Genomic DNA, 14,494 nt, shown 5'->3' on the forward strand with positions numbered 1-14,494 from the left:
TTTTACATGGTGGCCTGGACTCTGACAGTTTCAAATGCGACACAACACACATCCACACATCCACACAGCCATCCACACATCCACACATCCATCCACACATCCATCCACACATCCATCCACACATCCATCCCCACATCCATCCACACATCCATCCACACATCCACACATCCACACAGCCATCCACACATCCACACATCCATCCACACATCCATCCACACATCCATCCACACATCCATCCACACATCCATCCACACATCCATCCACACATCCATCCACACATCCATCCACACATCCATCCACACATCCATCCACACATCCATCCACACATCCATCCACACATCCACACATCCACACATCCACGACTGTCCTGCTGACTAGCCATTTCCACACCTTTCGTCAGGTAGGGAGTTCTAAATTCATCTGTTGTCTTTGCTTCTTGTAGAAAACATAGTTGACCCATGTTTTTAGTGTGTGCTTGACCTTGTTCAAGGGTGGACCTGCACAGTCTTGTTTAAATTACATGACCTAGGAGCTGGGGAGATGAGTTGGCAGTTAAGAGCACTGACTACTCTTCCAGAGGACCTGGGTTTGGTTCCTGGCATTACAGCAACCCTCAGTAACTCCAGTTCCAGGGATGGATCCAATTCTCCTGACCTCTGCAGGTACTGCATGTACGGTGCATAAACATACATGCAGGCGAACACCCATACAGATAAAATAAAAATAAATACATTTCGACACCCCCCATCACAAAAAGCCAAGCCAAAATAAAAACTACATGACTTGCCTTACTCGCTCTTACAACCTAGCTTATTAAATCCAACTGGGCACCAGACCATGAGAGAACCTGCTTGCTATCAGGGCTAAGCAGGAGGAGGCTGGTTCCAGTACCAAGGGGAGTGCTAAGTTCAGCTGTGTTGGAAGCGGAGGAAGCTGCTCAAAGGGAGAGAAACAGAGAAGGCCTGCACGGCAGAGACAAGACATGCATGGTAAGACGAGCCCTGGGCTCTGGCGCTTCGGCGCCATGTCTGATTCCTATACGCTACATACATTTGTTTCCTGTCCATGTTTCTAGTTCTTCAGGGAGGAACTGTATCTTTACAATAGAATCCTTTCCACTTGAGCTAATTCCGGTGGGCTCTTTTTTCCTCCACACACACACACACACACACACACACACACACACACACACACACACACACAATCTTGGAGTATTGCTGAGTTTTCAAAGGAAGCCACTGGTTCTCAGGAGACCACTGGGTGAAAGCTGACCTGTCAGTTCCCCAGTTAGCCGGGTCCAGGATGGTGTCAGGAGGACACCCATGACTTTGGCTGATAACTGAGACTTGAGGAAACAAGTCAACAAACTGCCTCTTAATGTGATCAAAGCTGGGCCCACAGGCTTCAGGTTGTGCTCTACGCTGATCGTAGCGGAGACATTTTTAACAGAAACATGAGAAGAGCCAGCGCAAAGATTCTATAGGCATGTGTGTATGTATAGAAACACGCACATCATTTTCCATTCTTAGCGCAGTCTCAGAGCCGAGGCCATCGGCATTCTTTTGGGTGTCTACTGAGATAGAAAGGCCTCTCCTTACTAACTCTAGGATTAAATCAGGATTGGGTAATGTGAATGTATGCACTAAAGAATCTCAGAGTGTACCAGCTGTAGACACCGTCAGTAACCGGGTCCCCTGTCTATGCCACTTGTAATTGAAAATACTTATATTTTAGTTCCACCTGCTGTTTTTCTAATTCGATCCAACAAATCTCTATTAAAATAATACCTTTTCTCAGTCTACCAAAAGTTATGCTTTAGTGGGAAGGCAGATAGGAAAGCATTTATTCTAGCAATGAACGATTTGAAATTTTTGGCAATAATTTGATTTTTTTTTAGGTTATTGAAACTGTAGGAAGGATTCTCATCCTGAAGAGTGATACATTTAGAAGATAAGAAGCATCAACGAGAAATAGTCAGGCCAGTTTCTCTGGGATGCTTGCACATACAGATCAACTATCAAACAATGGGGTTGGGGACCCCAGGTTCCTTTCATGGCCTCCCTGAGGCAGCTTTGTTCTGCACTCATCTCTCCCTCTGTGGGAAGTCGGCTCTTCAGGTACACAGGATAATGGAAGCGCAACGAAAATTTTCTCTCCTCTCTCTTGCTAGAGTTCTTCGGGTGTAGAAAATTTCCAAGGAATAACCAAACACCACCAACGAAATGGTATTGATATTATGGGATTGCATCAAGAGCATTGGCTATTTCATTTCCATCCACTTATCAGACATATTTACTTCTCAGATATTTCCTTAACCGGAATTGACTGTACTATAATTGCCTATTTCTTTGGTCCATTGGCTGTTAACCTTGAAGTGACTGGGGTAGAGCTGGCGAGGCCTTCCCTGTCAGGCCTGACCTCTCACTATGCTGGAGAATGTGCTGCCATGACAACGGCGACAGATGTCAGCTAAGCAATGTGCACCCTAGAAAGACTCCTGTATTGAGAAAATCGATCTTGTAATGGTGCCACGGAGCACATTCGCGGAACTGCCAAGTGTTCTAGGCTTAATCATTTATTTCATCTAGCAGAGAGAAGAAAACATAAAAGAAATGAAATGAATTTGACCTCTGTCTTTTGAGTGACTTTAGTGCTACGCTGAATTCTAGCAAGTGCCTCTTATGAATTTTAAAAAATTACATTAGGAATAACATTTTGAAGTGAAATGAGTCTTGTAATGCCAACCCTCCAGAAACATGTTATTTCAAATGTCAGATACATAATAGTCATTTGCTATTTTCTGTGTATGTCCAGGGGTTAGTTCCATCTTGGGTATGTTTCAGGCAAATTATTACAAAGGAACCAGGAACGAGGCAGACCAGAGTATCTCGCTTTGGCTTTCTGCTTTTTTGTCTGAGCACCGGACTGCCTCTTTTTGTGCCTGGTCCTTCCCGGGTTTACTGAGCGGCATGAGGAACCTTGCATATCGACAGCCTTCAGATCCTTTTCAATTTCTCAGTCTTCCAACGGGATGGATGTTCTCGTCTGTCTCCAGAGTGAAGTTTGTCTCCCTGACAGTTAATCTAGAGACAGCCTTCCATCGCCTTGATGGCCTTGTCATTCATGGCTTGACACCTCTCATTCATCTGAATCTGGCCTGCTGGATATGCAAATGATCAGAAGGCTGGAAACCATAATCCCTCAAGTGTGATGGCAAGTATGTCAATGTCACTGTGCTGGGAACAGGCCACTCTATCAGTAGCCAGGAAGAAGTACAAGCAACTAAACCCAGGGGCCCGGCATACTTATGACCTTTCCTTGGCTGGGGTCAGAACTAGATTTCTTTAAAAGCAAACAGCCCAAACCTAAACCAACCCCCCCACAAAAGCTTGGAGGCTGCAGACAAATCTCTCTGATAACCTTGCCCATATAAATAAATATCATCAAGAGTGATTATGGCGAGAAAGATCTCAGAAGATTTTCAATGCGATATGTCTGTCTCTTGTGCTGGGGGATATTTTATTGCATTTTTGCCCTCAAGTGGAGCTGACGGGAGCCAAGCTTGTAATTTAAATCAATAAGAACCCTTTACCATGGCCATAAAATACTTGGCTAAACCTTTGAAGTGGCCACAGTTGAATGCACAGCGCACACAGTATAAATGTGCCTTAAGATGTATTGTATGGGACCACTACTAAAACAGCATTCAAAGGCACCGGCCTACAGCATCTTTTGTGAACGATGGGAGAGAGTCTCGATTGCTTTTGATCATTTGCATGCCCCACCACATCACCATACGAAGTCACTACAAACAAGCCGACTTAATGGGCACATCAGGCAGCCAGACCTTTTTGCTGTCTTCTCTGTCCTCTCCACTTTCTCCCTGGTGAAGTTGCTGGGATTTGGATCCTCTTTGAAACCAGCAACCCATGTGTTCTCCTAGCTGTTTCCCTCTTTATGGGGAGGGTATAACAAAGGCTGGTTGTTCAGACTCGCCCCTGAGCACAGCGTGGGTGACCCACACAGCTGGCTGGGAAATGGGTTTTGTTTTTGTTTGTTTTGTTTTATTTTGTTTTTTAAATCATGGGGAGGTGGAGACTTCTCTGGAACTCTCTTTTAGAGTGGCTTGGTTTTGGGGTGGTGGTCTCCAGAAAACTAGTTAGTATGCCCGAAACAGTGGTGCTCCTGCCTCCGTCTTGGGCTTTCCCATCTCACTCTGGCCTTCTCTCTGCCCAAGCAGTTCTCCTGTGAGACCTGGCACATGCTTCCTTACCTTTCTCTTCAGAATCTCCCTGTTTGTCCCTTCCTCCGTCTTCCCATCTCTCAGATTCTGGAATCCTCTTCCATTTTGTGTTAATACCAATGGTAGCCATCTGGATGTGGAGTTAGTCTTACAGGAGTGTCATGTCTGGTTGGTAGCATGACAGTCATCATGCCAAAGGCTCAGACAGTCACCCCCTTTTAGAAGTACAGATCAAATGACTTTGCCAACCTATGGGCCACTGTCATGGCATGCCAGAACACATCATCCGTGTGGTTTCTGGGTCTCAGACTGTTACTACATATCCTGGAGGCTAAGGTGATGAATACATGTACTATAGGTCCCTTCTCTGAGAAGGCATTTCTGAATGATCTACCTGAAGGGTCTCAGGTCTGACTCTTCATGGATCACGTCATACATGTTTGTTGTGTGTAAGTTGGAGGGACATTTTTACCCAGTGGTCTCTGTGAACCTAACATGATTTGGTAGATGCTGACATTTCAAATGCTGTTTGTGAGAGTTCTTTTGCATTTTTGGGAGGTCAGAGTTGGCAGGGACTTAAAGTGTGTCACTTTGTGTTTGCAAAGTCAACGTCTATAAATGGCATTTAACAGTGTGTGTGAATATAACGAGGCTTTGTGTTTTAATTTTTGCGATAGGGTTGCCCTAGGTAGAACAAACTCATCTCAAACTCTTGATCCTTCAGCGCCCAGCTCCTGACTGCTGATGCCGGATGTGACGCCACGCTCAGCTGCACAGGCTTGAAGGGTATAGCAACACCATTTGACCTTCAGAAGTTGTTTGGGTTCCGGTTTGAACAACTCACTGTAAAAAGACATAGACGTATAGATACTAGCCAGCTAGCCAGCTAGCAAAATTATCTGGGATTTTGGCTGATTATTAGATAATTAAAAAACCACTGCAGGGAAAGAATGACACAGAGCGGAAACAGCCACACTGCCAAGCGATGGTCATTGGGAAGCTGGCAATGAGCCGAGCATGTGCTCCTTAGCGCTTCTCTGGTTTTCTTTGTTACAGAGTGAGAAGTTCGTGTGACCACTCAGGGTTGTTTGCTCACCATCTTTACCCCCATTCAGTGAAACTTTGTCTTTCTTGCTTTTACCTAACCAGTAAAAAACACTCATGTGGCAAGATCTTTATGCCTCAGTACTGAGGACTGGCTAAATCCATTTAACAACTTTAAGGTCTGAACTTTGAATTCTATGCAAAATGTCTACCTGCCCGGGTTCTCACTTCCCTCAGCAAACACCTTGAAAGCAGGGCTATTTCCTACCGTCCCATCTTCCTGACAGCCCTTCAGCGTGAGTCAAGAGCAGGAGGGAACCAACTAGATGCCATTGCTGACACAGGAACTTGAAAGTTTCAAAGCATTAAAGTCTGTTTCTTGTTCCTGTGAAGTTGCATGCTTTGCAGGCCTCTCTTTCCTATTCCGTAGCTATTCTCTCTCTCTGTCTTTCTTCTCTCTCGGCCCCTCCTGCCCCTCCATTCCCCCTCCCTCCCCATTGGCTTCCTTTCAACTTCTGGATATTCTCACTGAATTCCTTATTTCAAATTCCAGAGAGAGAGAGAGAGAGAGAGAGAGAGAGAGAGAGAGAGAGAGAGAGAGAGAGAAAGAGGGAGAGAGAGAGAGAGGAGAGAGAGAGAGAGAGAGAGAGAGAGAGAGAGAGAGAGAGAGAGAGAGAGATTATGTACTCAATCCGGTTCCCTCTGCATTCTTTTCCTAACCTTGACTTAGGTTCCTGCCATGGGTCATCAGGAAGCTTGAGGTGCTCCCTCTTTCTTTAGTCTGTTCCCTAATGCACAGCCTGATTCCTCGTTATCTTGGTGCCAAGGGCTCCACCATAAAGCGACATGAAAATCTCCCCCAACACCAGACAAGAGAAGAAGTCAGTAAGTGGAAGGCAAACTGACCTTGGTCACCTCTTGAACATGGCTCTGTGATGACTTCTAGGCAGATGGAGAAGGGAAGGAGTCAGGGGACAGAGAGTTTGGGAAAAGACAACATGGAGGGGTGGCTGGGGCATCAGAGATGGTAGAGACAGAAAGAAATAGGCAGGTTATTCTGTGTGTATGGCTGTAGTCAGTAGGCGGTTCTCCTTCATCCCCTAGTGTCTTGGTGTATCACATGCATACCTTCTTGAAGGTGGCCTTGTTTCCTGCTCAGAGCCTTTGTACCTACTATGCCCCTTCATTGAAGCATTCTGCTCCCCTAGCTAAATTCTTGCTCATCCCTCAGTTTAAACTCCAAGGTTGTGGCTTTAGAAAGACTTCCCTCTAAGTAGGTGAAGGGGATGCTATTCCTTTCCTGTTGTTTCTGTTGGAATGAGCACCTCTGGTATTTGAAAATTATTTTTGTCTTGATTGAACTACAACATCTACTTTAAAATGCATATGCTGGGCTGGGTGTGGCAGCACAGGCCGCGGGAGACTGAAGAAGGGGGGTTGTGAGTGTGGGGCCAACCTGGGCTACAGGGTGAGACTCTGCCAAAATTACAACAACAGCAGCAGCAGCGGCAAACCTAGGGAGTCAGGGAGACCAACAAAAGAGGGGAGACTAGGAAAAGAAAGGGTGCATGCAGGCGAGGAACATGTTTGATCTACAATACACACATGTACAAAAGCATGGAACAAACCCACAAAAATAAGTATACTAACTCGAAAAGGCAAAAAAAAAAAAACCCAAATAAACAGATCATGTTGCTTTGTAAATCGTCCGTTATTTAATGAGTATTTGAAGAAAATTTAAACTAGATTTGTGTGTGTGTGTGTGTATATGTGTGTGTGTATGTGTGTGTGTGCGTATGTGTGTGTGTGTATGTGTGTGTATGTGTGTATGTGTGTGTGTGTGTATGTGTGTGTATGTGTGTGTGTATGTGTGTGTGCATGTGTGTGTGCATGTGTGTGTGTGTATGTGTGTGTGTGTATGTGTGTGTGTGTGTGTGTGTGTATGTGTGTGTGTGTGTGTATGTGTGTGTGTGTTAGTCAGAGGACAACTGGTAAGACTCAGTTCTTTCAGCAAACTCACCCAAGAGAACTAGACAGGAGGAAATAATCAAATTGAGAGCTGAAATCAACAAAATAGAAACAAAGATCATCCCAGAGAACCAAACAACAATGAGGACCCTAAGAGAGACAAACATAGATCTAATCTACATGGGAAGTAGAAAAAGACAAGATCTCCTGAGTAAATTGGGAGCATGAGGACCTTGGGAGGGGGTTGAAGGGGAGGGGAGAGGCAGGGAAGGGAGCAGAGAAAAATGTGGAGCTCAATAAAAATCAATAAAATTAAAAAAATAGAAACAAAGAAAACAATACAAAGAATCAACGAGACAAAGAGTTGGTTCTTTGAGAAAATCAACAAAATAGACAAACCTTTATCCAAACTAACCAAAAGGCAGAGAGAGAATATCCAAATTCAAAACACCAGAAATGAAAAGGGGGACATAACAACAGATACAGAGGAAATCCAGAGAATCCTCAGGTCATATTTCGAAAACCTGTACTCCACATAATTGGAAAACTTAAGGAAAATCGACAACTTTCTGGATAAATATCGCTTACCAAAATTAAATCAAGACCAGATAAGTAAATTAAACAGACCTATAACTGCTGAAGAAATAGAAATAGTCATCAAAAGTCTCCCAACCAAAAAAAGCCCAGGACCAGATGGTTTCAGCTCAGAATTCGACAAGACTTTCAAAGAAGAACTAATACCAATACTCTTTAAATTATTCCACACAATAGAAACAGAAGGAACATTACCAATTTTTTTATGAGGCTACAATTACCCTGATACCCAAACCACATAAAGATATTACTAAGAAAGAGAATTACAGACCAATCTCACTCATGAACAGTGATGCAAAAATACTTAATAAAATATTGGCAAATCGAATTCGAGAACACATCAGAAGAACCATTATCTACCATGATCAAGTCAGCTTCAGCCCAGAGATGCAGGAATGGTTCAACATATGAAAATCTGTCAACGTAATCTACCATATAAACAACCTGAAAAATAAAAACCACATGATCATCTTATTAGATGCTGAAAAAGCTTTTAAGAAAATACAACATCCCTTCAGGATAAAGGTCTTGGAGAGAGCAGGGATATAAGGACCACACCTAAACATAATAAAGGCAATATACAGCCAACATCAAACTAAATGGAGAGAAACTCACAGCAATCCCACTGAAATCAGGAACAAGACAAGGTTGTCTACTCTCTCCATATCTATTTAATATAGTTCTTGAGGTCCTAGCTAGAGCAATAAGACAGCAAAAGGAGATCAAGGAGATAAAAATTGGAAAAGAAGAAGTCAAACTCTCACTATTTGCTGATGATTTGATAGTTTACATAAGCGGCTCCAAAAATTCTACCAAGGAACTTCTACAACTCATAAACCCTTTCAATAATGTAGCAGGATACAAGATTAACTCAAAAAATCAGTAGTCCTCCTTTACACAGATGATAAATGGGCCGAGAAAGAAATAAGAGAAACATCACCTTTCACAATAGCCACAAACAGCATAAAATATCTCAGAGTAACTCTAAACAAACAAGTGGAAGACTTGTATTATATGAACTTTAAATCTTTGAAGAAAGAAATTGAAGAAGGCACCCGAAAGTGGAAAGATCTCCCACGCTCGTGGGTAGGTGGAATTAACATAGTAAAAATTGCAATCTTACCAAAAGCATCACATTGAATCCCAGAAAACCTAGACAACAATGTCTAAGAGAGACATACATGGATCTAATCTACATGGGAAGTAGAAAAAGACAAGATAAATTGGGAGTATGGGGACCTTGGAAGAGAGTTGAAAGGGAGGAGAGAGACAGGGAGGGGATCAGAGAAAAATGTAGAGCTCAATAAAAATAAATAAAAAAATATATAAAAAAGACTCAGTTCTTTCCTTCCATCATGTAGATCCTGGGAATTGAACTCAAGTTGTTAGGCTTGGTGGCAAGCACCTTTCTTTACCCACTGAGCCATCTCTCTGGCCCATCTCTCTGGCCCTTTAGAATAAAGTAGAGTAGTAGGCATTTTCCCACACCGTATGGTAAATTCTTACCATCTTGCAGCCCCATTTTACGGGTAAGGAAATAGAGGTTTTGAACACAAAGCAGGAGAACACAGGGCCTCAGCAGAAAGGCCCTGGAGTCCTGTTTCCTCAGACTGCCTTAGATGGATCATGGCGCGCCAGTTCTGGTGTGCATGGACTCACACACTGTAGTGACTAGAACGGTAAGACAGAGGCAAGCTAGGCTGCAGGGACATGCCTGCTGTAGGGGAATCTAGATGGTTCTCAAAGGAGAGGAAGCTGGGGCTTCCCAGAGAAACAGCTAGTCTTACATCCAGGTGTGCTGGGTCACTGAGCAGCCAGGCTAGTCCCTAGGGATGCAGAGGGTCTCTTGGCCCCTGACCCCTGCTGAGATGGTAACCATACGAGGTGATTGCTGAATGAAGAGAGGTGGGATGAACGGATCAGGGCTTCCCCTAATTTCTAGGAACAGCATGTGCTTTGTGGGGTGACAGTGGGAATTCTGGGGGAAGGCATGTAGAGTTGGCTTGTGTGTTAATAAACGCCTGTGATCTTCCCTTACTAGTAAGCTACTGGGAAGTGTCCCGCCTGCCTCTTGTGTGCCTCTGAGGGGTCTGAGGGCCTGGGATCCAGAAGGCCAGTGGCTAAGAGTATTAGGGATAGTAACCAGAAAGACATCCCCTCCTTAGTCTTCTTTGTTTGTTCAATTACATTTATGTAACAGATCTAACCACCTTGATTTGTAGAATTTAGGAGTCTGTTTAGAATGCTGTCTCACTACCAGTTCTATCTAGTTCTGACATGTTTTTAACAACCTAACAGGAAACTGTGCCTACATAGCAGCCATTCACCATTTCCCCATTGGTCCCTAGCAGCCATCAATCTGTATATGATTTAATGTAATTTTCTTATTTTAGATGTTTTCTATGAATGCAATCATACACTGTGGTAGTCCCATAAGCCCCTAGGGAGTGACACTGTCAGTACCCCTTGTTGAAGTAAGTGTGTCTTATTGGAGGAAGTGCATCACTGTGGGCAGGCTTTGAGGTCTCCTATGCTCAAGATACCGCCCAATGTCCCAGATCACTTCCTGCGGACTCAAGCTGTACCTCCTTCTGCTCTCTCAGCTCCTCGGGCACCACGTCTGCCTGCATGCTGCCATGTCCTGCCAGGAGGATAATGGACTGAACCCCTGAAACTCTGAGCCACCCAATTAAATGTTTTCCTTTAGAAGATTGGCTGTCATCATGGTGTCTCTTCACAGCAATAGAAACCCATTTAAAATCACTTAAAAATACATTTTAAAATGCCTGGTTCCCTCAACTTGGCACAAAATTTTCTTAGGTTCATGCATGCTTATGTGTCAGAATGTCATTATTTTTATGGAGACTAGTCCACATTTCATTTCGTTCTTCATCCACTGATGGGCATTTGAATTGTTTTTCTCTTTTGGATATAGTGAACAATTCTGTAAGACCCTTTCTGTGAAACTTTTTCTTTAAAGTCTATTTTCAGTTCTTTTGGTTCTGTATCTAGGGGTGGAATTTCTGGGTCACATGGTGATTTTATTGATGGTTTAATAGTGATGTGTTTGTGTGTCAAAGTTACAAGGGTCAATTGGATTGTTTCTTTCTTTCTTTCTTTTGGTCAATTTGACATAAGCTAGAGTCATATGGGAAGAGATAGTGTCAGTTGGGGGCCATCAGATAGGCTTGTATACATTTTTGATTGATAATTGTTGAGGGAGGGTCCAATCCATTGTGGGGTAGGGGTGTCACCCTTGGGAAGGCAGTCCTGGATTGTACAAGAAAGCAAACTGTTACCCACGAGTAGAAAGCCAGTGAGCAGTGTTCCTCCATTGCTCCAGCTCCTGACAATGGGTTCCTGCCTCGCGTTCCTGTGCTGGTTTCCCGCTGTGATGCACTGTGATGTGCAACTGTAAGACAAACGGGTCCTGTTCTCCATCAAGTTACGTTTGGTCATGGTCTTTATTGCAGCAACAGAAAGTGAGCCAGGATGATGGGCAACCCCAAGCAGCTGTGTGCTGTAGGTGTGGGTTCCGTGAGTGGCACTGGGACTGAGAAGGGGTAAATGGGCCCTAGCTTGCCAATGTTTTCATGGCAGTCACACCTTCGCCTTGCAAGAAGAACCAAAACCAAAAGATAAACACAGAACAGCAAAGAATTCTTGAAGAGGTTTCCTTCTCCAGCCATGGGCTATGAAAGACACTGAGAATCCAGATGTTTTCCTTTCCTTGTGCCCTGTATTGGCCTCTAGTTCTAATCTCATCCCCTAGAGGAGCTCAGTGTAGCTGTCCTGGGCTTCATGCTAACCCAAGCCAGACCCTAGATGATTCCAGTTGTCAGACATGGGTCACTCGGGCTTTTGGCCTTTTGGAGCAGAAGCCTGGACAATCTACCCTCAGTCTTCTCTGTCTGACCCTCCTCCCCAGCTTGGTCTCTGTGAGTGGGAGATACTGTTCCATTCGGGGATGAAATCATGGACACAGAACAGAAAATGACTGTTACGGTGACCCTAGATATCCTGGTGAGGCAGGCATGTCTATGAACAATTAAGTGACTGGGACTCCACTGGGTTCGGCCCATGGGCACATCCCTTGCTTAACAATGCACTTAACAGTCTGAGACCCTCGCGTGCATGTACTATGCACACCCCCCCCCCTCTCTGAGCACTGTGTCTAGAAGCATTGACACCCTAGGACCCCTGCCTGCACGGATCTATGTGCACACCTAACTGTGAACAATGGAATAAGTTTCTCCTTGCTTAACACTCACTGAACATAGACAGATTGTTTTTAGTTGTACTCTAGTTATGTCTGGGTACAAGAAATGGGCATGCTGATCTGGCTTGAACTAGTTTTGGGTACACTCATAGTAAGACAAACTATGTTCTTTAAGTGAACATTTAGGGAGAAGTCTCTATATTTAGCATCTTATGCATATGTGTATGGTTGCAAACATGTTAAGGTCAGAAGTATTGTGGGAATGAATATGCACAGTAGAGAAAAGTTATATAACACAAACCTGCCAATCAAAGTAGAGAACCACCCAAATTACACCCCCGGTAACCAAACAGTGTTATCTCCCTGCCCTACAGTTTTGTTTGAACAAAGTTACTTTGCTACTGTTAAAATTCCTGTGTACTTTTGTTTCATTCTTGAATAAGATACCAGGAGCCTGGAAATGCCTGGTCTGCAATCAATCACCATTAAAAGAGAGGAGACTCCAGCTCAGGGTGTGTCCTAGAGTTGAATGGGAGCAGTGAGCTTCATGCAGTTGGCCCCTCCAAGGCCTGTGCTCAATCCTGACCCTTCTAATCCAAAGGCCACTGGCGTTCTGTAGTTTCAGAATCCAGCCTGAACACCCAGATGCCTAGATTCTTTTGACCTTTTCCTTAGCTCCTGGGCAAGCTTCATCTCCTGTGTTCTCTTCTCTGTCATTCGAGACTGCACAGCATTCTTCAGGGAGCGGCTAAAACCTACTGTGTAAGGCCTGCACTGAAACTCCAGGCAAGGAATTGCCTTCTCTCCTGCCGTCTCTCTGTATTTTCCATGTGCCTATCTAAGCTCTGTGGTGCTTAATCTAAGCTCTTATCATGTTGCCCATAGTGGATGAGCAGTGCACAGCGGTGTATAAGCAGTGCACAGCAGTGGATGAGCAGTGCACAGCAGTGGATGAGCAGTGCACAGCGGTGGATGAGCAGTGCACAGTGGTGGACAAGTGACTAGATGCCTGTTGAGAGGGAAGGACACTGCTCTCAAGCAGGAAGTGTGGGCAGGGTGGGAAGTCAAGCGAGCTCAGTAGATCGTGCTGTCTGTTGACCTTCCTTCTCCTTGTCTCTCACTTGTATTGCTTGCATCACGCTTAGTTTTTGGTATGTCCTAATTACCTAGAGACTTCCGCTCCTGATGTGGGTGTTTGAACATGGACACACATGGACACCTCTGTACCAGGACAGCAACTCTGGCTGTCCCGTGGAGGATGAATCAGAGACACATTTCTGTTTTCCATTTATTTATTGAACAATAAGGGGCAGTGTCGGTTACAGTAAAAATGAGGTAGGAAAGGCATGATTCAGTGTTCTGACACTAGGCAGATTTCTACGGTCCATGGGTTAATTTATTATTATTATTTTGCACTTAGAATTAGAAGCCTATATACTTGTACCTATTCCCTTAGGAAAATGTGTATGGATTTAGCCATCTTACTTTGAGGGCAATTCCTCAATGATTGCGCCTAAATGCTTCTCCTTTAATTGCATCCCAAGGCCAGGTGTTAATGCTTGAGATGATTGGCTCGCGCTGAGACTAATTGAGACTGGAGCTCATGCAGCCGCATCCTAGCTCTGAAATGGCCTCTTTCCTCTAGAGTTTAAGGATTATTTACAACATGCAGCATTTCATCCAAAGTTGTGATCGTTTTACAAGCCAAGGGCTCAAGAAACCAAGACCCCTTGGGGCATCAGAGCTTACCGACTATTTCTGGAGATGGAAATGCTTATGATGCCCAAAACAAGGCTTCTTCAGGGTAGATGTGGTGTAATGTCTAACTGTGCTCCCCCTAAGCCCACTGTAACTGAATCTTGGCCCTGTCGACAGGGGGTAGAGCATTTGAGGGGTGAGGCCTAGTAGAAGGTACTTAGATTATTGAGGGTATACCCTTGAAGGGGAGGGACTTCTCTCCCTTGTTCTCTGTCCTCCAGACATTCCTGCCATGGTGTGCTACTATCTGACACATTCACCAAAGGCCACACCAACCGGGCTGTCAGATTTTGGCATGAACTAAACCTTTCTTTACTTCTGAAGTGTCCTGTCTTAGGGATTTGATAGCGATGGAAAGTTGACACATACACCTCGTCTTAGGCAGGGTTTCTACTGCTGTGATGAAACACCATGACTATAAGCAACCTGGGAAGAAAGAGATCACTTCATTTTACAACGCTCAAGTTACAGTCAGTCACTGAAGGAATCAGGTCAGACACCCAAGGCAGGAACCCGGAGACAGGCACTGAAGCACTGACCACGGAGCAACACTGCTTACTGACTTGTTCTCCATGGCTTGCTCAGCCTGCTTTCTTAGAGCACCCAGAACCACCAGCCCAGGGGCAGTACCACCTACGATGGCGCTGAGCCCTCCCTCATCAATCACT

The sequence above is a fragment of the Microtus pennsylvanicus genome, chromosome 21 (assembly GCF_037038515.1).
Source record: "Microtus pennsylvanicus isolate mMicPen1 chromosome 21, mMicPen1.hap1, whole genome shotgun sequence".
NCBI classification, from domain to species: domain Eukaryota; kingdom Metazoa; phylum Chordata; class Mammalia; order Rodentia; family Cricetidae; genus Microtus; species Microtus pennsylvanicus.